The following is a 27,509-nucleotide window of genomic DNA, read 5'->3' on the forward strand; positions in this document are numbered from 1 at the left end:
TGCTTTTTCACCAAAATTTCATATTTGGGCAGTAAGTCGATGAATTTCAGACCCTCGATCTTTTACTGTAATCTCAAAGTATATTTTAAAGTGAACACAACTGAAACTATAACGGAAAAGCAATTTCAACACAAGCTATTATTTATGTTGTTAGTGACGCTGCTGTGACGTTATGCAGTTCCATTCCCGGCCTATGAAGGTGTGGAAGCACAAAAGTAAAAATTAGTTTAAAAATCATATAAAAAGAATTCTACACTAAAAATGTTAGATGCCACTTATAAATAACAATGTACTCACTGCAGTGTCTTAGTTTGGACGCCGTCTTTAAACAATAGTATTGTTGAACTACAGCTGGTGTAGGTTTCCCTTCACCCCAGAATAGGACATTGACCTAATTTGGGTTTAGTATTTAGCCATTCAAAACTTGTTGCAATTTTTTTGTTAAGTGAACAATTTAGAAAAAGTATGTTACATCTAAATTGCAAAAACAACTCGTGCTTACAGAAATGAATCAAAGTAACCAAACCTTTTGAAACATTTACTGCTTTTATCTCAGATTTCACAGCTCAAGTTCCCAATATCCAAGTCTTTCTGTCTCTCTGGAACACAATATGAACATAGCATAAAAAATGGTTTTGTACTCCTTTTCATCTTTGATTAACAACGGCTACCAGCTTCTCGTGCTGCATTTTCTATTTTATCTGCTCAGACATTTGTAGTTGATATTAATGGATTCAAACAGTGTCGAACATTAAGTTTCAACGGTCCACCTCTCAACAAACAAAACAGCTTGCATCTCCTTGGGGAAAAAAAAGACAACTTGTACACCCCATTCTCATTGCTTTGGTTACATTAATTTGTAAAAGGTATAAAATTCTCAAGCCATTTGCAGGGCCACTAAAACAGATACCATGGTACTGTTGAGACATCAAATTTTATGTATTTTTTTTTTTATTTACACACATCACCTTTCTCTTCCCCCCTGTAAAATTAAAATTTTGCCACTTAGGTGTCAGAACTTCAAATAATCCTTCCACCTTCATTGGTCAGTGATGTTTATTACTATGAAATGAGGTTTCTTTTTTTGTAATTGTAATTTAAACTTAGCTTTTAGTTACCAAAGTATCGAGCTAGGATTATACTGCAGCCACTTCAACTAAAAGCAACTCCTCATACCAGAAACATAATATCTGGAAATGCTTCATTAATAATACATTTCTTCATTCACAATCCAATCAATATAGCAAATAAAGAGAAGGATCACAGCCTTTCTACACAAGTCTGATACAGGGTACGAACAAATTTCTGATTTAGCCACAATTTCTCAAGCAGTCAATGCTAGGACAGTAGTGAGGATGCATAAAACAACGAAATGGACATTAAGTACTGCACTTAATGTCTCTTTATTCATTTCAATGTATATTTGCCTGCCACCTCTCACATTTGATTAAAAATGAGTTTCGCAGCTTTACATCGAACAGAAAAACATAATAGGAGTAGGCCATATGTTCCCTCAAGCCTGCCCGCCATTCAAAAAGATCATGGCTGATCTCCGTCTTAAATGGGCGACCCCTTATTCTGAAACTATGCCTCCTAGTTCTAGATTAAAGAAAGGAGGGAGAGAGAAAACAGGGAACTACAGACAGTTCGCCTGACATCGATGTAGGGTAAATGCTAGAATCTATTAAGGACGTGTTAACAGAGCACTGAGAAAATAATATGATTGGGCAGAGTCAGATTTATGAAAGGGAAATCATGTTTGACAAATCTGTTGAGATTTTTGAGGATATAACTAGCAAGGTGGATGTGGTGTATTTGGATTTTCAGAAGGCATTCGATAAAGTGCCACACAAGAGGTTATTAAATAAAATTAGGACTCATGGAATTGGCGGTAATATACGAACATGGACTGAGGATTGGTTACCAGACAAAACAGTGAGTAAGAATAAACTGGTCATTTTTGGGTTGGCAGGCTGTAACTAGTGGGGTGCCACTAGGATCAGTGTTTGGGCCTCAGCTATTCACAATCTATATCAATGATTTGGATGAGGGGACCACATGTAATATATCCAAGTTTGCTGATGATACAAAGCTTGGTGGGAATGCAAGTTGTGAATAGGATGCAAAGAGGCTTCAAGGCGATTATAGACAGGCTAAGTGAATGGGCAAGAACTTGGCAAAAGGAACATAAGGTAGAGAAATGTGAAGTTATTCACTTTGGTAGGAAAAATAGAAAAGCAGAGTATTTTTTAATGTTGAGAGATTGGGAAATGTTGGTGTGCAGAGGGACCTGGGTGTCCTTGTACATGAATCACAGAGTTAACATGCAGGTACAGCAAGCAATTGAGCAAATGGTATGTTAGCCTTTATTACAAGAGGATGAGTATAAGAGTAAAGACATCTTACTGCAATTATATAGGACCCTGGCGAGACCGCACCTGGAGTATTGTGTACAGTTTTGGTCTCCTTACCCAAGGAAGGATATACTTGCCATTGAGGGAGTGCAACAAAGGTTCATCAGACTGGGATTGGGGGTGGGTGGAGATTGTCCCATGGAGATGGAGTAGACTTGGCCTTATATTCTCTAGAGTTTAGAAGCATGAGAGGTGATCTCATTGAAACATTAAAAAATTCTTACAGGGCTTGACAGGGTAGATGCAGGAAGGATGTTTCCCCTGGCTAGGGAGTCTAGAACCAGGGGTCAGTCTCCGAATAAGGGATCAGCCATTTTAGGACTGAGATGAGGAGAAACTTCTTCACTCAGAGGGTGGTGAATGTTTGGAATTCCCTACCCCAGAGGGCTGTGGAGGCTGTGTCATTGGAGTATATTCAAGACAGAGCGATAGATTGTTGGCTATCAAGGGAATAGAGGGATATGGGGACAGTGCAGGAAAGTGGAGTTGACGTAGAAGATCAGCCATGATTTTATTGAATGGCGGAGCATGCTTGAGGCTGAATGGCCTACTCCTGCTCCTAATTCTTATGTTCTTGTTCCCCAGCATCTACCTTGTCAATTCCCCTCAGAATCTTATGTTTCAATAAGATCACCTGTTATTCTTCTAAACTCCAATGGAGTACAGCTACAACCTTTCCTCATAAGACAACCCTTTCATCCCAGGAATCAACCTCGTGTACCTTCTCTGAATTGCTGGCTGATGGAGTAATTTGTATTTTTTTTCCCCCACATGGGATTTCCAGAAGCAGATCTTTATACAGATTATACATATAGACAGTGTTATATATTATCATATTTGCTTGGCTGTGGCAGAGTGCTTCGTACCTTCCCTACCTTGTTTACAGGGTGATGATAGTCAAGAACAAACTTGCATTTATGCAGTACAGGTACTCATGTTATGATATAGCACAGACCTTGCCAACCAATGGATTACTTTTAAAATGCAGTCACTATTATGTAGACAAATTCAGCAGCCAATTTGCACAGTGATTTCTCAAATAGAAATTGAATATATAACCAGCTAATATATTTTGGCAATTCACTGAAGGAAGAATGCTTGATAGGAAACTAGGAGAACTCCCTGCTGTTCTTCCAATAATGCCGTGAGATATTTTACATCAATTTGAGCGGACAGACACGTCCTTGGTTTAACATCGCTTCCAAAAATGAATGTCCTCGATATGTGCCCTCCGAACTGCAAGCCTTAGCTTATGTGCCACCATGGTCTACAGGGCTGTAGTAATACCTGCACACCTGTATGGCTCAGAGACACAGACCATGTACAGTAGACACCACAAGTCACTGGAGAAATACCACCAATGATGTCTCCACAAGATCCTACAAATCCCCTGGGAGGACAGACGTACCAACATTAGCCAACATCCCCAGCATTGAAGCACTGACCACATTTGATCAGCTCCGCTGGGCAGGCCACATTGTCTGCATGCCAGATACGAGACTCCCAAAGCAAACAAGCCAAAGGTGGGCAGAGGAAACATTACAAGGACACCCTCAAAGCCTCCCTGATAAAAGTGCAACATCCTCACCGACACCTGGAAGTCCCTGGCCAAAGACCGCCCTAAGTGGAGGAAGTGCATACGGGAGGGCACTGAGCACCGAGTCCCATCGCCGAGAGCATACAGAAATCAAGCGCAGGCAGCGGAAAGAGCGTGCGACAAATCTGTCCTATGTGTGACAGGTACTGTGGCTCTCGTATTGGACTATTCAGCTACCTAGGACTCATTCTAAGAGTAGAAGCAAGTCTTCCTCGATTCCGAGGGACTGCCAATGATGATGATGCACAAGTTTGTAGTGGGGCTTGTCCCACAATCTTCTCACTCAGCTATCTCGGCCCCAAAGCTCTTGATTTCCTTCCCCAAACTTCTCCACTTCTCCCTCCTCCTTTAGGACCCTCCTTAAAACCTCTCTGACAAAGCTGTTGATCAGCTGTCCTAATGTTTCCTTCCTTCGCTCTGTCAATTTTTGGCAGATTACTCCTCCTGTGCAGCATCTTGGGACATTTTTCTACATTAAAGGCACTATAAAAATGAAATTTGTTGCTGTGACACGTCAGGTATGCATGTACGCTTAGCAACAGCTATTAGCATGCTTAGAATCCACAGAATTCTCTGAATTATTGAGAGAATGCAGCAGAATTGCAGCAAAAAGATTCTCCTCAAGCAAGGGTGTATTAGAAACATAAACATAGAAAATAGGTGTAGGAGTAGACCATTCGGTCCTTCGAGCCTGCACCGCCATTCAATGAGTTCATAGCTGAACATGCAACTTCAGTACCCCATTCCTGCTTTCTCGCCATACCCCTTGATCCCCCTAGTAGTAAGGACTACATCTAACTCCTTTTGAATATATTTAGTGAATTGGCCTCAACAACTTTCTGTGGTAGAGAATTCCACAGGTTCACCACTCTCTGGGTGAAGTTTCTACTCATCTCAGTCCTAAATGGCTTACCCCTTATCCTTAGACTGTGACCCCTGGTTCTGGACTTCCCCAACATTGGGAACATTCTTCCTGCATCTAACCTGTCTAAACCCGTCAGAATTTTAAACATTTCTATGAGATCCCCTCTCATTCTTCTGAACTCCAGTGAATACAAGCCCAGTTGATCCAGTCTTTCTTGATATGTCAGTTCCGCCATCCCGGGAATCAGTCTGGTGAACCTTCGCTGCACTCCCTCAATAGCAAGAATGTCCTTCCTCAAGTTAGGAGACCAAAACTGTACACAATACTCCAGGTGTGGCCTCACCAAGGCCCTGTACAACTGTAGTAACACCTCCCTGCCCCTGTACTCAAATCCCCTCGCTATGAAGGCCAACATGCCATTTGCTTTCTTAACCGCCTGCTGTACCTGCATGCCAACCTTCAATGACTGATGTACCATGACACCCAGGTCTCGTTGCACCTCCCCTTTTCCTAATCTGTCACCATTCAGATAATAGTCTGTCTCTGTTGGTTTGAACTTTACAGCATTCAGTGCTCTCCTAATACAAGCCAGTTTTGCCAATCCTGGTTCCCATTTGTATACCCGATCAACCAACTCAAATTGTTTCTTTTTTTAAAAAAAAAGATTAAGGGCTGGATTTTCTTTCATTATTCTACCCAAAATCGTCCGAGAGAGCGACAGAACACAAGTATTTTGAGGTTGTGAAAGGTGCTATATAAATGCAAGTATTCCTTTCTACTCGCACTTCAGATGCTGCAGCAGAGGTCTCGCTGCAGCAGCACCAGAATTTTGCACCTTGGGGTGAAAGGTTTCCTGCTGGTGATGGGGTCCCACCAGAAAGCTGTCCTGCATATCTAAATGATGTCCAATTAAAGAAAGGGGCCACAGCTGCAGCCCCACAGAGCACAGGAATATCCATTCCTATGTGATACAGCATCTTAAGGAGCTACAGTTAGAACAAGTTCTTTTTGTAAAACTACATTTATCTGGACAGTTCAAAATTATCTATTCAGAATGAATAATTTTGATAACTTGTGTATTAACGTATTTGAAATATATATCAATTCAGGTCAGAAAAAAAAACACATGGCGTGACATAATTATTCATGCAAACCACACTGAGAAACCCAGCCCCGAACCAGTCTGAATAAGTAGTGGTCAAGTAAACTGCGTCTAGGTGGTCTGATCCCTCCCCAGGACTCTGCGACCATCTGCTACTAAGATACACAAGAGCAGGCAGAGATACTTCTTCCAAGTTCCCTTCTGTGTAATGTAGTGTACCTCAGTGCTTCCCCACAACAGATACAGCAAACTCGTTACTTGGGGAATTACGAACAGAATCTATGGAATTAAAATGGACGTGACTGCTGTCAACGAGCCAGAAATGGTTGCACATGCGCAGTTCCAGTGTTTGTTTTTGTTTGTTGTTGCCAGACTTCCTAAAATGAGGAATAAAGAAGCGGATTTTTTAAAAAGTATATATATCTCGTTGTAGTTATTCATTGTGTGAATTGTAGAATTTATTCAGGTACGAACCACTGGTTTCTGCACTAAATTGTGCTTCGTCAGAGTCAGCAGTTTGGACCCAGCACCGTCTGGAAACATAGAAAATAGGTGCAGGAGTAGGCCATTCGGCCCTTCGAGCCTGCACCACCATTCAATAAGATCATGGCTGAGCATGCATGAGAGACTAGAGAAGATGGGACTGCTTTCCTTAGAGCAGAGAAGGTGAAGGGGAGATTTGATAAAGACCACCATCCCACCCTGATCCACCATCTCCAGGCATCTGGCCCAAAAAATAGCACAGAATCACATAGTACTGACGGAGGCCACCTGCCCGCCGTGTCTGTCAGGCATACAAAATGATGAGGGGTTCTGATAGGGAGACACTGCTTCCACTGTCAGGAAAGTCAGAAACCAGAGGTCACGGATTTACAGATTTAAGATAATTAGCAAAAAAACCAGAGGCGAGATGAGCAGAAATGTTTTTTTTTTTAAAAACGAGAGTTGTGACCCGGAACGCATTGCCTGAAAGTATTTTGCCTACAGGTAGTTGGGTTTGTTAAGATTTTGCAAATTACTGTCCTGAGAGTAGAAGCATTCGGAGATTCCTATAACAGTCGTAGAGACGACATTAATGAAACTTTTAGTGATGTGCTTCATCAGTTCTCAGATCCTCCGTCCGTTGTGGTGAACGTTATTTTTTTTTAATTTGGGACTGGACAGTTATGCGCAGAAGGCTTCTGCGCAGCTTCTGGTTCGTTGGCAGTAATCACTCCGAATTATAGCCTTGCATCTCGTGTATTTTCATAGCATTACACTTTGAACAGTGGCAAAGCTGAACATGTAGTTCAGAGGAGTCCTACATCCAAAGCATCATTTGGGCAAAAGAAAAATTATGGTTATTTAAATTGAAGTAATCAATTGAGCAAATTAACAGTAGCAAAAAAAAGCCCCAATGAGCCAGTAGCAAACAGAAACAAATACCCAATTTCTCCCCCCGCAACCCCCCAAAGCAGCCATTCACTAACCCGTTATTAGAAACTGGTCAAATTGCTCAAATACATTTTCAGTGTTGGCCATCGCCAATTTGCTTTATCATATAGTTCAGTGCAGAAACTGAAATCTGACAAAAAAAAATTACACCATCTTTTTTTTGGGGGGGGGGGGGCCGCAGGAGAAAAAAATAAATCTGCGGTTACTTCTACAGTTGGTCAATTAATGCTAGAAATGTCACCAAGAAGTTTACATAGTATTAACAGCACAGAAACAGGCCATTTGGCCAAAAGGCTGGCAATTATGCTCCACGCGAGCCTCCTCCACCCTTTTTTTTTTAAAACCCCCATCAACATATCCTAATTCTTTCTCCTTAGTTTATCTAGCTTCCCCTGAAATGCATATTTTGCTGGTCAACTCAACTTATTCTTGTGATAGCAAGTTCCACACTGTAACCATTCTCTCAGCAAAGAAGTTTCTCTTGAATTCCTTATTGTATTTTAGTGTTTTTCTTACATTTATGGCTTAGTTCTGGTCGCCCCACAAGTGGAAACATCTTCTCCATGTCTACCCTATCAAACCCTTTCATAATCTTAAAGATCTCGGTCAGATCACCCCTCAATATTGTATCACAGCTCTCCTCTGGTATAACCTCTCAGTTCTGGTATCATTCCAGCAAGTCTTTTTTTTTGCACCTTCTCCAGTGCCTCTATCGTTTTTACAATATAGAGACCAGAATTGCTAACAGTACTCCAAGTGTGATCTAACCAAGGTTCTATACAAGTTTAACATAACTAGCTTCTCTGCTTTTCAATTCTTTCTATAAAAAAAAAAGAGAAATGAATCCCACTGCTTTGTTTAGGTTCTCTCTTTTCCTTCCCAATTGTTTTTGGACTTCTTTCCTAACCTAGTATTCCTTTTTGTCATATCTGCCTTTGGTGAAATTTCTCCCACTACCTGGGGTCTGGGGCTTGATTTTGAACTTTTCCTTGGACCTTGGTACATTTCCAGCTGATGCAGAAAAATTCTGTATCCGGGATTTTCCAGTTTGGTGTAATCCAAGCCTTGTAGTTACCCTGGATGAAAAGCCAGGGTTAGGGCACTTCACATATCTTAGGCAGGCTCCCCAACTTCTGTTGGAGAATCCACCAAAAATGGGACGTGCAGGCTGCAGGAACATGCTGCACTGCAACATGTCTTTCCTCATGTCGCCTCTGATCCTTTTGCCAATCTTAAATCGGTGTCCTCTGGTTACCGACCACAGCCATGGGAAACAGTTTCTCTTCATTTACTCTTATCAAAACCCTTCATAATTTTGAACACTATTATCAAATCGCCCCTTAACCTCCTCTGCTCAAAAAAGGAGAATCACCCCAGTTTTACCAATACAAAAACAAAATACTGCAGATGCTGGAATCGGAAATAAAAACAAATTGCTGGAAATCTCAGCGGGTCAGACAGCATCCGTGGAGAGAAACAGAGTTCATGTTTCGGGTCGACCAACCTTCATCAGAACTGGTTCAACCCAAAACGTTAACTTTTTCTCTCCACAGATGCTGTCTGACCCGCTGAGATTTCCAGCATTTTCTGTTCTTATCCCAATTTCACAAATCTCTCCATGTAACTGAAGTATTTCTTCCCTGGTTCCAGTTGAGTTAATCTCCACTGAACCCTCTAAGGCCTTAACATTCTTCCTAAAGTGTGATACCCAGAATGGCCACAATACTCCAGCTGGTGCCTAACAAGTGTTTTATAGAAAGTTTAGCATAACTTCCTTGCTTTTGTACTGTCTCTCTATTTGGAAAGCCAAGGATCCAGTATGCTTTTTTAACACTGCTCTCAACTTGATCTGCCACCATCAAAAGAATTGGGTATGTACACTCCCAAATATATCATGCAAATAACTGAGGAAAAAAGGAAGCTTTTGAAGAGGGAGTAGGGATGAACAAAAAGTACTTGCATGTAAATACTGCATATCTACCAGATAAAATATGTGAAGTGAAATAAGAGGTAAAAGATGAACAAAGTTACTTGCATCTTCAACAAGTTTTGTAAAGTGGTAAACATTCCAAATACTGTAGCCTTCAGTAACAGCACAATAATGTAATATTTAAGGTCAGTCATGTGATGTACCGTTTCAGTAAATTTGCTGCACGAGTGTAGGGTGAACATTTAGGCTGCAGTAGAATCACAGTAAACATTGGAAACTATCCCAGAGTAGCACCACAGGAGATTAAATAGTAATTAATACAACACCTTATTAGGTGGAAATATTAAAAAATGTTTATCACACGATGAATTACTTTTGGGAAGTGTAGCAGTTGTCATTTCAGCTATTCTGCAACGTCCCACAAAAAGCCTGCTTTTTTAGTAGAGGGAGAAATGTTGGCTAAGACACTAATAGAACTCCCTGTTCCTTCATATGATGCCATGGGGTCTTAAACAGAATTCCTGTTAACATCTCATTTGAAGAACATGACCCAATCTCCTACCAGTCTGATGCACCACAATGAAGCTCTGACGTACTATGCCACAATACTGCTCAAATTCAATACTTAATCAGCAGCTAATAACAGAACAATTTGTTTTGCCAATGATTAAATTAGGAAACATCAACATTCTGAATCAAAGTTTTGTATTATCAGAACTAATGTTTTAAGAAATTCTTGAAAAGAATCGTCCAAGGAACATCAATGTTGATAGTCAAATGGAAATGTTGATGGGTGTCAAGCTGGAGGCAGTCTCAGTGGAAGTACCAATGATTACATCATGGTGATGACAACTTAACATGTGTCTGAAATCTGGCACTTTGGTCATTCTGTCCATTCTGACATCAGGGTTCATCAAAAACAATGAAAACAACAACTTTCTTGAAAAACTTTTAAATTACAATCTTTTACTGCACTCAAAAATACTGACCATTCAACAAAGGAGCTCTTTCCTGATGTGCATGGAAAACATTTAAGATTGCTTCTGATGATTTGGAGGGAGGGTCAGGGGGGGGGGAGGGGGGGGAGGAGTGAAAGGAGGGGAGAGCATGCAAGGATGAACCTTGCAAAGGTTGGAATAGAAAGATCACCTGATCTTAATATCTACACAAGGGAATAACTCTCAATGGGACAGCATCTCTGGCTATTTTTGCACAACAGTAAGATGTTGATGTACACAATCAAGTTAGGGTCATAGATAAATGTAAAGACTAATTGCACAGGATAGGCTTTCACGAGCCTATAAGCTTGTAGGTCCACAATGTCCAGACCAGACCTGAAGCATAACCTGGCAAATATACCCACATACCAATGTCAGTACCTAAAATCATCTGAAATGCTGTCTAGTATCAATTTCTACTGCAGCAAACATCTTAACCATATTCATCTTGATACAGGATGATTCTCTTGAGGCTCATTCCTAGTTCAAATCAGGGCTTCAGTTTCCTGAGGTGATGGGGATTGAATGTGAGTAAACACAGTTTAAAAATGAAGAAGTAATTTTTAGAAATTTGGCTTAAAGCTTATTCATGCATTCAACCTTCATGCCTCACTGCCCCTTCTCCATCACAAACACTTTTATCCATGTATTTGTGATCTTAGGTTGACTTCCAAAACACCTTCCTTGCCAGAGTTCCAAAGTCTCTCCATATGCAAATTTCAGCTCGTCCAAAAAAATAGCATCTACATCTTAACCCACACAAGTCCCACTTGCCCATTACCCCTGTGCTATAGTGAATTTCGGAGACTTGGTCGAAATCACTGTCAAAAAGGGTGAATGAAATACAAGGTGAATGGTTCCGACTCCCAATGCACCAAATTCACAATCCTTATTCACATTGACAAAGCCATCTCAGCCTCTTATTTTTACACCATTTTTCAGTCCTACATCCAATTCTGCAATCTTAATTCCTCCAACAAGGTTGTCAAACTTTTGGTTTTCGCCCAAAAAGGGCATTGGACAAGTATCTGAAGGGAACAAATTGCAGAGCTACAGGGAAGGGCAGAAGAGTTGGCAAGGGCTCGACAGACCAAATGGTTACAGCACGGAAGGCGGCCATTCTATGATTCTAACCTCTGGCACGTCCTCCATAAACTTCACCTTGTATCTCATTCACCCTTTTTGACAGTGATTTTGACCAAGTCTCCGAAATTCACTATAGCTCAGCCTGTCCTTTTTTGTGTAAAGCATCTTTTATTACATTAAAGCTCCAAATCCAAGTTGTTGAATGTACTTTCATAATCCATATTAATATGTTGAAATAAAATACATCAAATAGAAAATGTAGTCCTTTACAAAAGGCAAACTAACACTTGCTAAAACAAATGGCTTATGGCTCCGTAATCAATGGAGATCCAACGTAAACATGCCCTTCACTAGAATGTGCTAATTGCATGATTACTGAAAGCAGTATTAGAGGATGTTAAGAACTGTCCATCCAGGCATTTGGACCAATTTGAACAGCTTTGCCTAATTATTTCAGTCACTCTATCCAACAATCCCCAAAATATGAATTATAATGCACCAAGCTTTTCAAAAATCACTTGACCACCATCATTTGTTCTTAAAAATCATTTTGTTCTTAAAAATCAGAGTTTAATGTGCTTGCATTAATAATCCTCTGCCCACATGCTACTACATCTGTCATCCCAGCCAGAATTAGTTGGGCCAGAAAGCAAGTTCTCTACACAGAACAAAATCAATCAATCATTCAGCTTAACAATGTTTTTAGACATTGAACATATTGTCTGGGTCACCAATTCATAACTCACCAGAAGGATTGCTCAAAACAAAAGCAATGCTTTGATACAGCTCTGCAGGATTCCTATTAATTTACCTAACTTGAATTCTACCTGCACAAACAACTTCTGGGAACTGAGGACAAGGTTTTTAAAAGTACACGGCTCATAATGGCACAAAGAAAAAAAACACAAAAGTCTTAAAACACAAAGAATTTTAAAAACTCAATGAATCTTTACCAATTTTGCAAAATGTTCTGTATTTTTTTTTAAAGTTATTTATTACTCATTTATACTGATAGCAAACCCTTACCTATGAACATTTATGAAAATGTTACAAAATGGAAACTGTAATAACCATTTTACTTAAAATAAAAAATCACTGTTCTGCATCAGACCATTCCCATAATAAACCCATGCTCTCTATAACAGAGAATGCTTTCACTTGCCCATGTTTACTGGCTTTATTATGTGCCTTCACCCGATATCCTTTGGCTTTGAAAGGTGAGAGAACTACAAGCATATGACTGACTCAAGACTTTAACAACCAAATTTATTAAACAGTAAAACATGAACTAGCAGTTAACATGCTGTAAATTATTAAATAAATGTAACTATTTCCTTCAGTAAGTCGCTAGCAAGAGAGCCATGGCTGCTTTACAAGTTTACACGACATGGTGGTTCTTTTATTTCCTCACCATCCGAGGAAATTCTTCCGCCTTGCTAGCTCCCGCGAAAGGCTTCAAACTTGCAATTCAATTTGAATCAGGCAGGCTGAGAAATAATTTGAAAAAATGACCTGGAACACTGTTTACTAAATTTCAAATGAGCTACCAATTTGAACATATTCAAACCAATCCCATAAGATGTTTGTATTTGAATTGAATGGCTTGGTTGCTCCGTCAGACACCAGAGACATTATTGAAGACGGTTTTAACCCCTTATGTACCATGACCAATTGCAGAAATGCTTAATTTTTGTCTCAGTCATAATCATAATCGGTTCTAGCTTTACACCATAGTTGGAAGTTACACAATGCAAAACTCTTGATACAGTAACAGAAAACTGACCAGTAACCATTTCGAATGTTGCTTAAAACTAGATGACTTCAAGACATAGGAAGAAAGACTAGCCATTGAATTAAGGATATTGTATTGCAAAAAGATGCTAAACAATGATTAGTTATATAACAGCAAACAAATGGAAGAAAATTTAACAATGTTGCGTGCGATATTTCTACTGAATTAATTATACAGAATTAACATGCGCTTCCTGTAAGCATACAATAATTACATTGCGATAGGGTTCCTCAATTTTTTTACTCCACATTAACAATTACTTGCAGTTGGTCTTCTAAAGCTCATGAAAAACTATTTTCCCTCCCTTTGCCTTTCCACTCCTGAACATGGCGACTCCTGCTGGGATATAGTTCGAAAGGTAAAGCGCTTCTCACCAGTCAGAATATTCTATGTTTCATTCTAGACATTTAGGGGGTGATCTTTGACTTGCCCTCAAAATGGCCACACCATCTGCTTATTCTTGCCAGCATGAGGCCCAAGCCTCATCTATATGCCACCAGCCAGCTGTGGTTGCCTCGTGGGTGCCTGCCCCACTGCAGAAGAATAGGGCATTAGCTGTCTCCCTCACTGAGCTGGCTGCCGGAGCTTATTTGTGGACAGTCTCTGGTTGTTTAGAGAATCCCTTGCCCTTTTCAGGTAGGTGGATTGTTTGCCCATTTACAAGCCCACTTGAAAATTGCACCAGGTAAGACAGGGCATCAATGAGACAGCTGAGGCACCCTCAAAACTGCTACTCGCCCATTTCTCAAGTGAGAAAGACAGCCGGCAGTTGAAATTCCGGCAACTGAAATTCACGTCCTTGGTGTCAATGTGCTATTCAACTGGAGAGGTGAAGCTCAGCCTAGATGCATCCTCACCCAATATCTGTACATGCCCACTTTCCAGAAGGGATCCTGGGTTAGAAATCAGAAGTGGGAATCCAAGCAGATTTCCCCCACTCAAATGTCTGAGAATACATAGGCCAATCCAAGTCAAAATAGACCAACTGAGTGCAGAACAGATTGAACTGCTTTTGTTTAAAAGAACGTAGATCAAACTGCTTTAATGCAGTTTTAGCCCTTCAATCTTTTTAAAACATAACTTTTCACCCAGATTCTGAAAACCACCCATTTCAAACAAGTTACTTTTGTTGAAGACTTCTCTATTCACAATAGCTTCCTTAGACTACTTGTTTATTGGTTACATGAGCATCTGTTTTTGCACAATGCCCAATTTTGATTTTAGCATGGGGGATTAATCAGTCAAGTTCTGTCTCGATGACAGAGATGAGCAAACAGTCCTGAAGGCAGCAAACTGGAAGTAATTTTCTCTGAACAAGCACAGATTTCATCAATCATTTTAAACCAGCTGAGGTTTTTTTTTTAAATTATGAAAAGCCAAAATTAAATGTTGGGTTTTGACAACATCTGACACGGTTTATACATCTTGTATAAACTACTACAGTTAATGTCTGTAGTTCAAGATTATTGAAATGCAAATGCACGCTCAACACATTTTGCCTGAAAAATGGATCTGTCTGATTTTTTTTTAAAAAAAGAGGTATCAATCCTATGAACCTGCAAACTAAAACAATTCATCTGGTGCATTATGCATTCAGATGCTAATATTGCACAGTGCCATTTCAATCAGCACAATTCATATTCTTCCTTTTCAAATACATGTAGGTAGCTAAACACATTCTCTGCAATTAAAGTGTTAGTGAGGAAAAGCTTTGCTGTGGATTTGAAACAAATCTATAGGTAGAATCATTTGAAGCCCACAGCAAAACTTTCCCTCGCTTTCATTTTAATTGCAGAGAACACACAATTGGCCACTTCAAGACTGTAAAAACATGCATGAAAGGAAAGTTCATATTTAAAGCAGTTTATATAATTTAAACCCATAATGCATTACATATGGACATACAATTTTTCACAATACCATGTATTATTTTTTTCACTCCACAAGCTGATATTTGCACTGAGGCATGGAACACTCTCCTATTTCAGCACCTAATATCTGCATCAAGCACTCAACATATCCAGCATATCCAGTTGCAAATAAAGCACACTATGCTGGTTCAACCATATGCTTTATTCCCAATCTCATGAGAGCAACCACCTCCTGACTGCAACATTTCGATGTCCAATACCAGCCATCTGTGTAGTTAGAGATTGCTATTTTAGTATCAAATTAGGGGCAGCTTTATACTCTGCACCTACACCCCAAGGGAACTGGGTTCAGGATATATTTTCTTTGAAGTCCAAATAGGCACATTTGAAGAAGATCAAGTGGACTTTCTCAAGGGGAAGGCAACTAAAATTGCTTCATGGTAAACCAGATATGAACTGTCTCCCTTTCAAAAGTAACCAGATGGAGCCAAATATGGATAAGGAATTTGTTTCCCTGCTTTGTACATTTGCATGTATTAACAGTTCCAGACCAAACAATCTGATATAATTAACTCTCAAATGCAAGCATCAACATGAACTAAGGCAAATAAGCTAAACCAGATAACCTCCCTGATAAAGTACATCCTCTCGTCAGTTTCATAGAAATTACAGCACAAGAGAGTATTCAATCTATTGCTCCATTTGCAGCACTAGCATTGGTCCTAGTCCCATTTTACTGCACTTTCCATGTTTCTTTTCATTGCTTTCCTTTTCAAATACTTATCCTAATCATTTTTAAAAAGGATGGTTCTGCCTCAAATTACTACTTGTGGTATATTGTGTGTGAAAAAAAAGAACTTCCCCTCTTTGTTCTTGCAGTAATAATCCAGAATCGCAACATGATCTCTGGAAAACAAAGACTATCTCACCAATTCTGACTGATTTTTTTTTCAGTTACAAAATTGGTGGATGAAAAAAGCCTGATTGATATTGAACATCTAGACCTTAAAGATGCCCTTGATAAAGTGTCCCACAAAAGGCTGCAAAGCAAAGTTATGTCTTCTAACACTGGCACACAAATATTAAATTGAATTAAAAAATTGGATGCATGTGTGTAAACAGAGGGCAGTTATTAATGGCAGCGTCTATGCATGAGGGGATGGTCATGGAGTCATGCAGTTGCACTTCATTTTTATCAACAATCTGGATGAAGGCATCAGAGGAATGATCACAAGTTTGCAAATGACAAAGATACCTGCAGATGCTTTGATGAAAAAAGGTTGGAGGCAGATCTAAATGCATTACAGAAAATATATCCATGTCTGGTGGATATATTGGAACAGTTGCATAACACAACAAACAAGAGCAGGAGTAGGCCATTTGGCCCTCCAAGCCTACTCCACCATTCAATATCATGGCTGATCTACCTCAACTCCACTTTCCTGCACTATCCCCATATCCCTTAATATCAAAAAAAATTATCGATCCCCATCTTGAATATACTCAACGACTGAATATCCACAGCCATCTTGGGTAGAGAATACCAAAGAGTCATTAAGGAATTTCTCCTCATCCTAAACTTATTCGGAGACTGTGACCCCTAGTTCTAGACTATCCAACCAGGGGAGCATCTACCCTGTCAAGCCCCTTTTTGTGTTTCAATAAGATCACCTCTCATTCTTCTAAACTCTAGGAAATATAGGCCTGTTCTACTCAATCTCTCCTCAGGGCATTCCTTGTCCCAGGAATAAATGTAGTAAACCTATGCTGCACTCCCTCAAAGGCAAGTCAAGTGCAGCATGGTGCATTTGAGCAGGGTCAATCCAAGCATGTACACACCAAGGTTGCCAAGCAGGAAAAGGATTGGGGCTCAATAGTTCCAGAGTCATCAAAGGTCTGTAACCAGTATCACGAGAGCAAATAAGGCATTTGGATGGCACAATTAAATTTAAAACTGGAAAAAAAAATCATCCTTTCCTTGTCCAAGGCTTATTCAACCTGGACCCAAATTTCCAATCCCATATCTTCACAATCAAAAGACTTCCAACTCCATAACACTGTCTGCCTCCACCCCTACCTCAGCCCACCTGCCACTGAAATGCTCATCCATGTTTTTGTCACCTCAATACTCAACTATCCCAAAGCTCTCTGAACTACCTCCCATCTCCCACAACTTCAGCACAAACAAAAACTCTACTGCCTATATTCTACCTGCACCAAGTCACACTTGCCTTTCTATCACCCCTGCCCTTGCTGACCTACATTGGCTCCTGGTCCCCGAACACCTCAAATTTTAAATTCTCATCCTTGTATTTAAATCCCTCATGGCCTTCCCTCTATACATTCCTGTAGCCTCCTCCAACCCTATAATCTCTCTTCCTGATCTCTGCTTTCTTCAGACTCTGATCTTTTGTACTTCTCCCACCACCAGCACTAGCCATTGTGCTATGCTCTGGAATTCCCTCCCTAAACCCCTCCACTTCTATCTCCTCCTTCAAGACCCTCCTTAAAACCCACTTATTTGATTACGGTTTTAGTCACCTCTGCTAATATTTCTCCTTCCTCCCAACCCCCCATTAAAAAAAAGTGCTGTATAAAATGAAAATGTTCATTCTAACCTATACCATTTCCACAGTTTATCACCACAATGCCTTTTGGATCTTCTAATCAATCAGTCATTTCTATCATGCTCAGAGACAAAGACTGCTCCTACGAGCAAACCCCCTGCTCGAGAATCAAAGTTTGGATCTATATCCTTAATGACTCAAATAGTAACACTTGTCATTCCCTCCCATAATCTTACAGCCTTTGGAAAGTAGTAGAACAAACACCACCATGAGACCATGGCCAAGGCTGTAAACTACCCATCAAATTTATAAATGAAAATAAAAAATGTATGTAATGACATCCACAATACAGCTGATAGCATTCGTTTACAAAATTGTGGATATCTATTCCTCCACAGGCACAGAAAGTAATAAAGACACCCAAACAGAATACAAGATACCATCCCTTAAATTGTAAATCAGAATCATGAAATGTTACAGCATTGGGCCTATGTCTGTGCCAGTGCTTTTAATCGACATGAGCCACCCAATTTAAATCTCACTCTCCTGCTTGCTTTCATTAACCTTTAGCATCCATCTTTTGAAAAAAAAACTTGCTTATTTGGATCCGTTGTAGATATCGATTTCAGTTCAGTGACATCAGATGCTTCCATAAGTGGTCAGAGTGTCTTATTTTCTTCTTAAAAATCGGAGTGGACTCAATAACATAATCCAGGGACGTAATAATTGCATCCCCTTGATGATCTGGACTGGATATTCAAGTCCTTTACAAAACTGTTTCCTTAATCTCTCCAAAAGTAGTCTGAATAAACATTTTGGTCTGGATAATTTTGCAGTGGGTAATGATGGCAAATTGGTTTGCTGTCTGAGAATTCTTCAATGCAATTGGCTGCTTAGACAGCTTGATGCCATCACTGCTGCTCTGCGCTGGAGTTGCCCTATTGACAGCTCTACAATCGATTTCACGGCAAGGAAGCTAAAATGCTCACCAGAGATCCTCTAGATCTGTAAGCAGCTTTCATAGTGGTCAGCGTCAATCGCTGTCGCTTCACTGCCAACTGCAAATTACGGGCATCAGTGAGACAAGACACAATACACTGCTTTATTTCACAATACAGGTAATATACACAACAGGGGGCGGTGGGCAGGGGGTGTCTTTCTGAACTTAAGAAAAATGTCTTGCAACTATCCTCTAGTAACCCGCTGCCTCAAAGCTCCCCATTTATGAAATTTGACTGCCTTCACTATCTTGCTCTTTCATGACCATGGACAAAATATTACAGGTTAAAATGTTCATCAGTTGCCCCAATCGCCTGTTTCAGCTTTAGCAGAAGACAATCAAAACCATCGGAGAAACAGTTTTTAAACCATATGCCATTTCTCCGGAAGCTCCAAATTTAGGGCAGGTGATTGAAAATCCTCCATCCCCTCCCCCAACGAAAATTCCAGGCATACATTTTATCCCATATCCTTCCTTTAATGGATTGCCTAGACTGTACACGACATGCATAACTAGCATCTTCTACAAATTCAACATCACTTGCTTGCTTTTGAAATCATTGCCCCTCTGTAAAAGCTAACAATTCCATTTGTGCTTTTAACAAAAAAATGACATTTTCTGTCTGCACTCCCACCATAAAGATCTATGTATCTAGATCCCTAAATGAGACAATATGTAATCAAATTTTCTTGGAGAGGACGACTGAGGATTCTCTCAATCTCCTGCAACAACTTGTGAAGCTTCTGGAAAAATAGCATGTGGCCCTCCCTTAACCTCTCCCTCCATATAAACTCTCCTACTCATATTCACGGCCACGCCATCTTACGTAGCCACTAATCCTATTCCCATTCCCATAATCTCTCATTCCCCTTTCAACTACACATCCTCTACATCCACCCCTGGAAAAACTCTCTCCCAAGGTCACTTACAACAGCACTTTCAAACTCCCAAATGTCTAGCCTTTGGCCCATATGTCATGATCCTTCTGTAGCTACTGAACTGCTCAAATCACACCCATGCTTCCATATTTGATGCCTTTGTCCACAGTAAGACCCTTATTCCCTCCTATCTTCATCATTTCCCTTTGTATGGCCCTCATCTTCACTCCCTTAATTCCAAGGGATGCAGATTTGAATGGTTAAACCAGTTCTGTGCCATAAACAATCACCAGATCTGACTGGACCACATCAAGCAGTATTGGGAACTTGCTGTGTCCTCTGCCAAATATCTCTAAACTCCTCTTTCCCATCTCCTCCACTCACCAACTAGTGAGGGGAAGTACAGTTTCCGACAATTAAACATTAAGACCATTGCCTTTGGCCCCTGCCACAAATTCCATCTCTCTTCTTGGCCAATGTCTTAGGCTGAAATAGATTATTCACAACCTCAGCATCTTACTTGAACCTAAGCCAAGTTTCCAACTCTATATTCTCCTGATCACCAAGACGACATATTTCCACCTCCGTAATAAGCTCATCTCCACCACTGCATCAGACCATCTTCTGCTAAAACTGTCATCCATGCTTTTGTTACCTTCAGACCCAACTATTCCAATGCTCTCCTGCCAGCCTCCCATCTTCTACCCTTCATAAACTTGAACTCATCCAAAACTCGCAACATATCCCATTCACCCAGCAGCCCTATGCACGCTGACCTACAGTGGCTCCCGGTTCAACGTCTCAATATTCAAAGCCCTCTATGGCCTTAACCCTTCCTATCTCTCCATTATCCTCCTTCAGCCCTACTATCCTCCAAGAACTCTGCGTTCCTGACTCCTTGTGCATTCTACACTTCCTTCGCCCCACCATTGGTGGCTGTGCCTTCAGCTGCAAGAACATAACATAAGTAGCAGGAACAGGAGTAGGCCATTTGGCCACTTGAACCTGCTCCGCCATTCACTAAGATTATGGCTGATCTGATCTTGGGCTCAGCTACACTTCCCTGTCCGCTCCCCATAACCCTTCACTTCCTTATCATTCAGAAATCTGAATATCGCCACTTTAAATATATTCAATGACCCAGCCTCCACAGCTCTCTGGGGAAGAGAATTCCAGAGATTTACAACCCTTAGAGAAGACATTCCTCCTCATCTTAGTTTTAAACGGGCAACCCCTTATTCTAAAACTATGCCCCCCAGTTCTAGATTCCCTGACATGGGGAAACATCCTCAGCATCTACCTTGTCAGGACCCCTCAGTATCTTAGATGTTTCAATAAGATCACCTCTCATTCTTCTGAACTCCAATGAGTAGAGGCCCAACCTACTCAACCTTTCTTCATAAGTCAACCTCTTCATCTCAGGAATCAACCTAATGAACCTTCTCCGAACTGCCTCCAATGCAATTTTATCCCTCCTTAAATATGGAGACCAAAACTGTATACAGTACTCTAGGTGTGGCTTTAGCAACACCCTGTACAGTTGTAGCAGAACTTCTCTGCGTTTATACTCCATCCCCTTTGTAATAAAGGCCAACATTCCATTTGCCTTCCTGATTACTTGCTGTACCTGCATACTAACTTTGTGTTTCATGTACTGCAGCATTTTGTAATTTCTCTCCATTGAAATAATAATTTGCTTTTTTTATTTTTCCTGCCAAAGTGAGTAACCTCACACTTTCCCACATTATACTCCATCTGCCAAATGTTTGCCCACTCACAGCCTGTCTATAATCCTTTGCAGATTGTGTGTTCTCCTCTCAATTTGCTTTCCCACCCATCTTTATATCAGCAGCAAACTTGGCCCCTTCATCCAAGTCATTAATTGTAAATAGTTGAGGCCCCAAGCTCTTGAATTCCATCCCTAAATCCCTCTTGCTCTCCACCTCTCTTCCCATAAAACTGGACTGAGCAATTTTTTGGGCACCTGTCCTAATATCTCCTCCTTTGATTCAGTGACAGACTTTGTTCAATTACAAACCTGTGAAGCACCTTTTGACATTTTACTCCTTTAAAAAGGCATTATATAAAAAAATTATTTGTGAAATGGCAAATAAAAGTTCATGAATTCTTAGAACTCAGCTAAAATATTCCCAGAAGCAAGAGGTACTCCAAGAGCTATGCCAAGCAGGAAAATATAGGTCTATCGAAGTATGAAATTTAGTCATTCCTGGCAGAAGTTAGTGCTAAAGGGGTAATCGTGCGAGATACAAATCTACAAAAGCATGGATTCCACTGTTCAGCTGATTAAAAGATTAAAATCACAGGCAGTTGAAGCTTCCCAATTACTTCTCATAACCCTAGTAACAACATATTCTTCAACTGAAGAGGCTAAGTGAATTAAACAGATAGCTTAAACATTAAACAATAGCGTCAAGTCAATAGTTGTACTCCTAACAGACACTCCCTCGAGTTCAGAAGGCTGACCTAATTTGAGGTCTTTAAAAGTGACTAAGTGATTGAATAAGGTAGATACAGAGAAACTATTTCCTCTGGTAGGGAATCCAGGAACAAGGGCAGAAATAACATTATAACTAGGCCATTTGAGGGAAATCAGAAAGCATTTTTTCCCCGCATAAAAAGGGTAGCAGGAATCGAGAGAGATCTCCCCCAAAATGTGGATTAATGGAGGAACTGAAATATATGACAGAAATTACTAGATTTTTCTTAGGCAAGGGTATCAAGGGATATCAATGAAAGGCAGGTAAAATGGAGTTGAGGTAGAGATCAGGCATAATTAACTTTATGGCTTGAGGGGTTGAGTGGCCTGGCCTCCTGTTACTATTTTTCTTTCTATGTTCCTATGGAGTAAAACACAGCATCATCCCACAAAGAAATTAGATGACAGACTGTTTTTTTTGGTGTTGGTAGGAGGAGGAAAATTAGTACTTAAATTATAGACTCTTTCATATCCACCTGAACAACCAGAACAGGCATACATGATCTTGGTTTCATGCCAGTACCCCTAACAATGCAAGCAAAAGTGACACTTTAGATTATGCACCCAAATCCTGGAGCATGACTTGAATTTACAGCCTTCCGACTCAGGTCATTAGTGTTGCCATCTGAGCCAAGCTGACACTAACTCGCATCCATTACAAATTGGAACTAGAGTGTCTGCACTATTTTTAACTTTACAACCAAAATTAATGCATTTCTTCATCAGTCTGGGCTGGAGATGAATCTAGGTCCTAGAAGTGAAAGGACAGCATTTCACTGTTCACGATATAGACTCCAGCACAGCCAGTCATGGAATCGGATTAAATTCTTCACTAGCAAGGCAACCAAAGCTCACTTGTGACTATCAATTGTGTTGCCCTGTGACAGCAAAACTTGGAAATAACTTCAGTTTTGAAATAGTAAATTTTACAATGTGGTTTTGGATTATGTCTGTGATTGATGCCTCTCAACTATTCCATGTATAAATAAAATGCCCAATGGGTGTAGATTACAATGCAGCAATATAATCAAGGAGTTCATATCATGTCAACTGCAACAGCAAAGCTTGAGCAATTTGCTAATAATCTGGATTCCAAAATGGAGTTATTTGACCATTTTATTGCTTTGCTTCCCCTACAAAATAAAACTTAATAGCATCAGATCATTTTAGATGATTGCAAAAGGATTCACAACTTTCTGTGCAATATACAAAACACACACTGGGTAATGTGGTTTGCACAGTAATAAAACACTCACGTTGCAGTCACTATCACTCATTCATGCCTGTGCTTTTCACAAGTTACACAGCTGACACCAATTTATTCTTTGTAAACTACTGCTCCTCAACATTTATCCATTTGCTGCCCAAACGGTTGACCTCGACAATAACAGCCATTCCCTTTCAATCTGTTGGAGATGACTGGAACATCCACGCCAAGCACTTGCAGCGATCACTTCAAAAAAAATCCAGCTGCAGAACCTGCACCATAATTTAGCTAAAATTAAAGGGTTTGCAGTATTTTAACAAAAAAAAATTGAGAGCTGTTGAAAGGACATAATTTTACAATATCAAAATCCCTCGTTAACAAGAAAAAGTGAGAAAGTGACCACAGTAAAAGCATTTTACTGGAAGGAACAGTCAATCAAATCTGATTATAACTGGCGTGTCAACATGTGAAATACCAGACATTAGGGATTTTTACATATTAAAAAAAGGAACCTGGAATCAAAACAAAAACGATTTTTAAAAAACATCACGGACTCTTGCCAAGCCCCTATAAAGTCACAGATCTCAATGTGTTTTTTTTTAAATAAATCGTTTTTTTAAAAAAACCTTCAACCTTTTCAAAAACAGTTGCTTGGATATTTTTCCAACGCACATCCTTTTTGCAGTGTTTAGTCCAATACGATTTTGACAGTCTCAATTTTTCTTCTGCATTACAAAATGTGCATCATGAACAAACAAACGCATTCTCTCAAGTGCTACTTGATGGCAAACGTGAGCAGTTGGGAAATAAAGAGCGTTGAGAAATTTTTAAAAAAGCAACATCGGTATCCACAAACTTCTAAAATATAGTGCAATTTCTCGTCTGGCGACGTTAAACGTTTCCCTGCAAGAGGACACTCTGGGGATGGGAGAAGCATGTCAACAGGTTCAGCGCTGTTGCTTTGTAATTGGGACGTGTTACCGTCCACATCTACTGGCTTCTTCTACTCGGATCAAACACTTGTTCCCACAACATGAATATTCATTACTCGCTCCGGTCCAAAGCACCCAACTTTTTAAAAAGGCTCGGAAACGAAGCAAAACGGAAGATATAATTTTGAAAACACAACACATTTAAAAAAAAAAATTATTTTTACTTTGTGGATTCTCTCCTTGCTGAACAAGCTGATACATACAATTTTTCCAAGAAGATTTGTGCAAATTGCTTTACTTCTGAGTAATTCGTCAAAGCGCTACTACACAGCATTAACAAAAATACAAGTTATATTTGAACACTTTTACCCAGATATGATATATATAAAATTCTCCTTCACCCCTCACCCAAGTCCATGCACGCCTCCCTGGTCTCCCCTGAAAACCAGCAGGAAAGCACCAAGACCTGCAACTTTTTCCAAACTACAAAAATATCTCAAAACTCTCCGAAAATTACTGACCTCTTTCACTGCAAAAAACGAAGTGAAGCCGGCTTTGTCCGAAAGAACAGCAACTTTATTTCCCCCCCTCCAACCCTCCTCCTTTTGTAATCGAGCCCTCTGTTTGCAGCCCGCACTGAAGATTCCCGTCTCGCCGCTTTGTGCACACCGAACTGGGCTGGCACTGCGCATGGACACTTTAGTAACTTGGGGAACTGTGGGACATGTAGTGCAACAGCTCTCAACCTGAACAAGTAAATCAAACTTCACCTAACATTAAATAAACCTGGGACAGCGTAACGTCATTCGTATCGAAGCGAGGAAATCGCAGAGGTACTGGCCATAATCTTCCAATCCTCCTTGGATAGTGGGGGGGAAGCTGTCAGAGGACTGGAGAATTGCAAATGTTACACCCTTAAAACAACAACAACTTGTATTTATATAGCTCCTATAAACGTAGTAAAACGTCCCAAGGCACTTCACAGAAGTATTATGCAATAAAAATTTGACACCAGCATAAGTAGAAATTAGCGCAGGTCAAAGAGGTAATTTTTATGGAGCGTCTTGAAGGTGGAAAGAGAGGCAGAGAGCTCCAGAGCTCGGGGCCCAGGCAACAGAAGTCACAGCCACCAATGGTTCAGCGATTATAATCAGGAATGCTCACGAGGGCAGAATTAGAGAAGCACAGACATCTCGGGGAGGGGTTGTGGGGCTGGAGGATATTACAGAGATAGGGAGGGGTGAGGCCATGGATGCGTAGACATCTCGGAGGGTTGTGGGGCTGGAGGAGATTACAGGGATAGGGAGGGGTGAGGCCATGGATGCGCAGACATCTCGGAGGGTTGTGGGGCTGGAGGAGATTACAGGGATAGGGAGGGGCAAGACCATGGATAGACTTGAAAATAAGGATGAGAATTTTGAAATCGAGGCATTGCTTAACCGGAAGCCGATGTAGGTCAGCGAGCACAGGGGTGATGGGTGAGCAGGACTTGGTGCGAGTTAGGACACGGGCTGCCGAGTTTTGGAACCCCTCTAGTTTACGTAGAGTAGAATGATGGGAGGCTAGCCAGGAGTGCATTGGAATAGTCAAGTCTAGAGGTAACAAAGGAATGGATGAGGGCTTCAGCAGCAGATAAGCTGAAGCAAGGACGGAGACGGACAATGTTATAGAGATGGAAATAAGTGGTCTTAGTTATACTGCGGATATGTGATCGAAAGCTCATTTCAGGGCCAAATATGACACCAAGGTTGGGAACTGGTTCAGCCTCTACTCTGTTTATTCAAAAAAGGTTGTAAGGATAAACCCAGCAACTACAGGCCAGTCAGTTTAACCTCAGGGAAGCTTTTAGAAATGATAATCAGGGACAAAATTAACAGTCACTTGGACAAGTGTGTCTGCATGTGTGGCCACATTGTCCGCATGCCTGGCCCTATCAGGTCCTCCATTGAAACATATATGAACTCATCCCTTTTGGTGTGGAAGCAAGTCATCCTCATTCGAGGGACCTCCTTTGATGATGATGAAACAAGCGCTCTACTCCAAGCTCTGACATGGCAAGCGAGCCCCAGGAGGGCAGAGAAAATGCTTCAAGGACACCCCCAAATCATCCTTGAAAAAGTGCAATATCCCCACCGACACTTGGGAATCCCTGGCCCAAGACGCTCAAAGTAGCATTCGAGTAGCATTCAAGAAGACACCGGACACTTTGGGTCTCTTCATCGGGTGCTCGTGGAAACCAAGTACAAACAGCGGAAGGAGTGTACGAAAAATCAAACATCCCACCCACCCATCCCTGCAACCACCACCTGGCCCAGCTGTGACAGAGACTGCAGATCCCACATTGGTCTCATCACTCACCTTAGAACTCATATTAGTGTGGAAGCAAGTCACTCTCGACACCGGGGAACTGCCGAAGAGAAAAGAGAGTATTAATTAAGGAAATCCAGCACTGATTTGTTAAAGGCAAATCATGTTTAACTAATTGAATCAAGTTTTTTGAAGAGGTAGCAGAGAGGGTTGATGAGGGCAATGCAGTTAAGGTGGTGTATATGGACTTCCAAATGGCGTTTGATTAAGTGCCACATAATAGGTTTGCCAGCAAAGTTAATGGCCATGGAATAAAAGGGACGTTGGCAGCATGGATACGAAATTGGCGAAGTGACACAAAACAGAGAGTAGTGGTGAATAGTTGTTTTTCGGACTGGAGGAAGGTGTTCCTCAGAGATCGGTACTAGGACCACTGCTTTTCTTGATATATATTAATGACTTGGACTTGGGAGTACAAGGCACAATTTCAAAATTTGCAGATGACACAAAACTTGGAAGTATAGTGAACAGTGAGGACTTCAAGAGGATATAGACAGGCTGGTGAAATGGGTGGACACGTGGCAGATGAAATTTAACACAAAAAAGTGCAAGTGATACATTTTGGTAGGAAGAATGAGGCGAGGCAATATAAACTAAAGGGTACAATCCTAATGGGGGTGCATGAACAGAGAGACCTGGGGTATATGTGCACAAATCATTGAAGGTGGTAAGGCAGGTTGAGCAAGCGGTTAAAAAAACAGACGAGAATCTGGGCTTCATAAATAGAGGCATAGAGTACAAAAGCAAGGAAGCTATGGTGAACCTTTATACAACACTGGTTCGACCTCAACTGGAGTATTGTGTCCAATTCTGGGCATCGTACTTTAGGAAGGATGTGAAGGCCTTCGAGAGGGTGCAGTTACGAGAATGATTCCAGGAATGAGGAATTTCAGTTACATAGTTAAACTGGAGAAGCTGGGGTTGTTCTCCTTAGAGCAGAGAAGACTGAGAGGAGATTTGATAGAGGTGTTC

At 40.7% G+C, this 27,509-nt stretch overlaps 1 protein-coding gene across 2 annotated transcripts in view; it reads right to left on the reverse strand.

Moving 5' to 3' along the window:
- Positions 1–24,774, reverse strand: part of kank1a (KN motif and ankyrin repeat domains 1a) — a 373,392-nt gene extending 348,618 nt beyond the window's left edge. The window contains exon 1 of one of the 2 annotated variants that reach the window (XM_070881410.1): positions 24,692–24,774. The gene's annotated coding sequence lies outside the window, so the exon portion shown is untranslated. The remainder of the gene's footprint in view (positions 1–24,691) is intronic. The other variant, XM_070881419.1, reaches the window with a different exon arrangement.
- Between the last annotated feature and the right edge of the window lie 2,735 nt (positions 24,775–27,509).

This window comes from Pristiophorus japonicus, chromosome 1 (assembly GCF_044704955.1).
Source record: "Pristiophorus japonicus isolate sPriJap1 chromosome 1, sPriJap1.hap1, whole genome shotgun sequence".
In the NCBI taxonomy this organism is placed as follows: Eukaryota; Metazoa; Chordata; class Chondrichthyes; family Pristiophoridae; genus Pristiophorus; species Pristiophorus japonicus.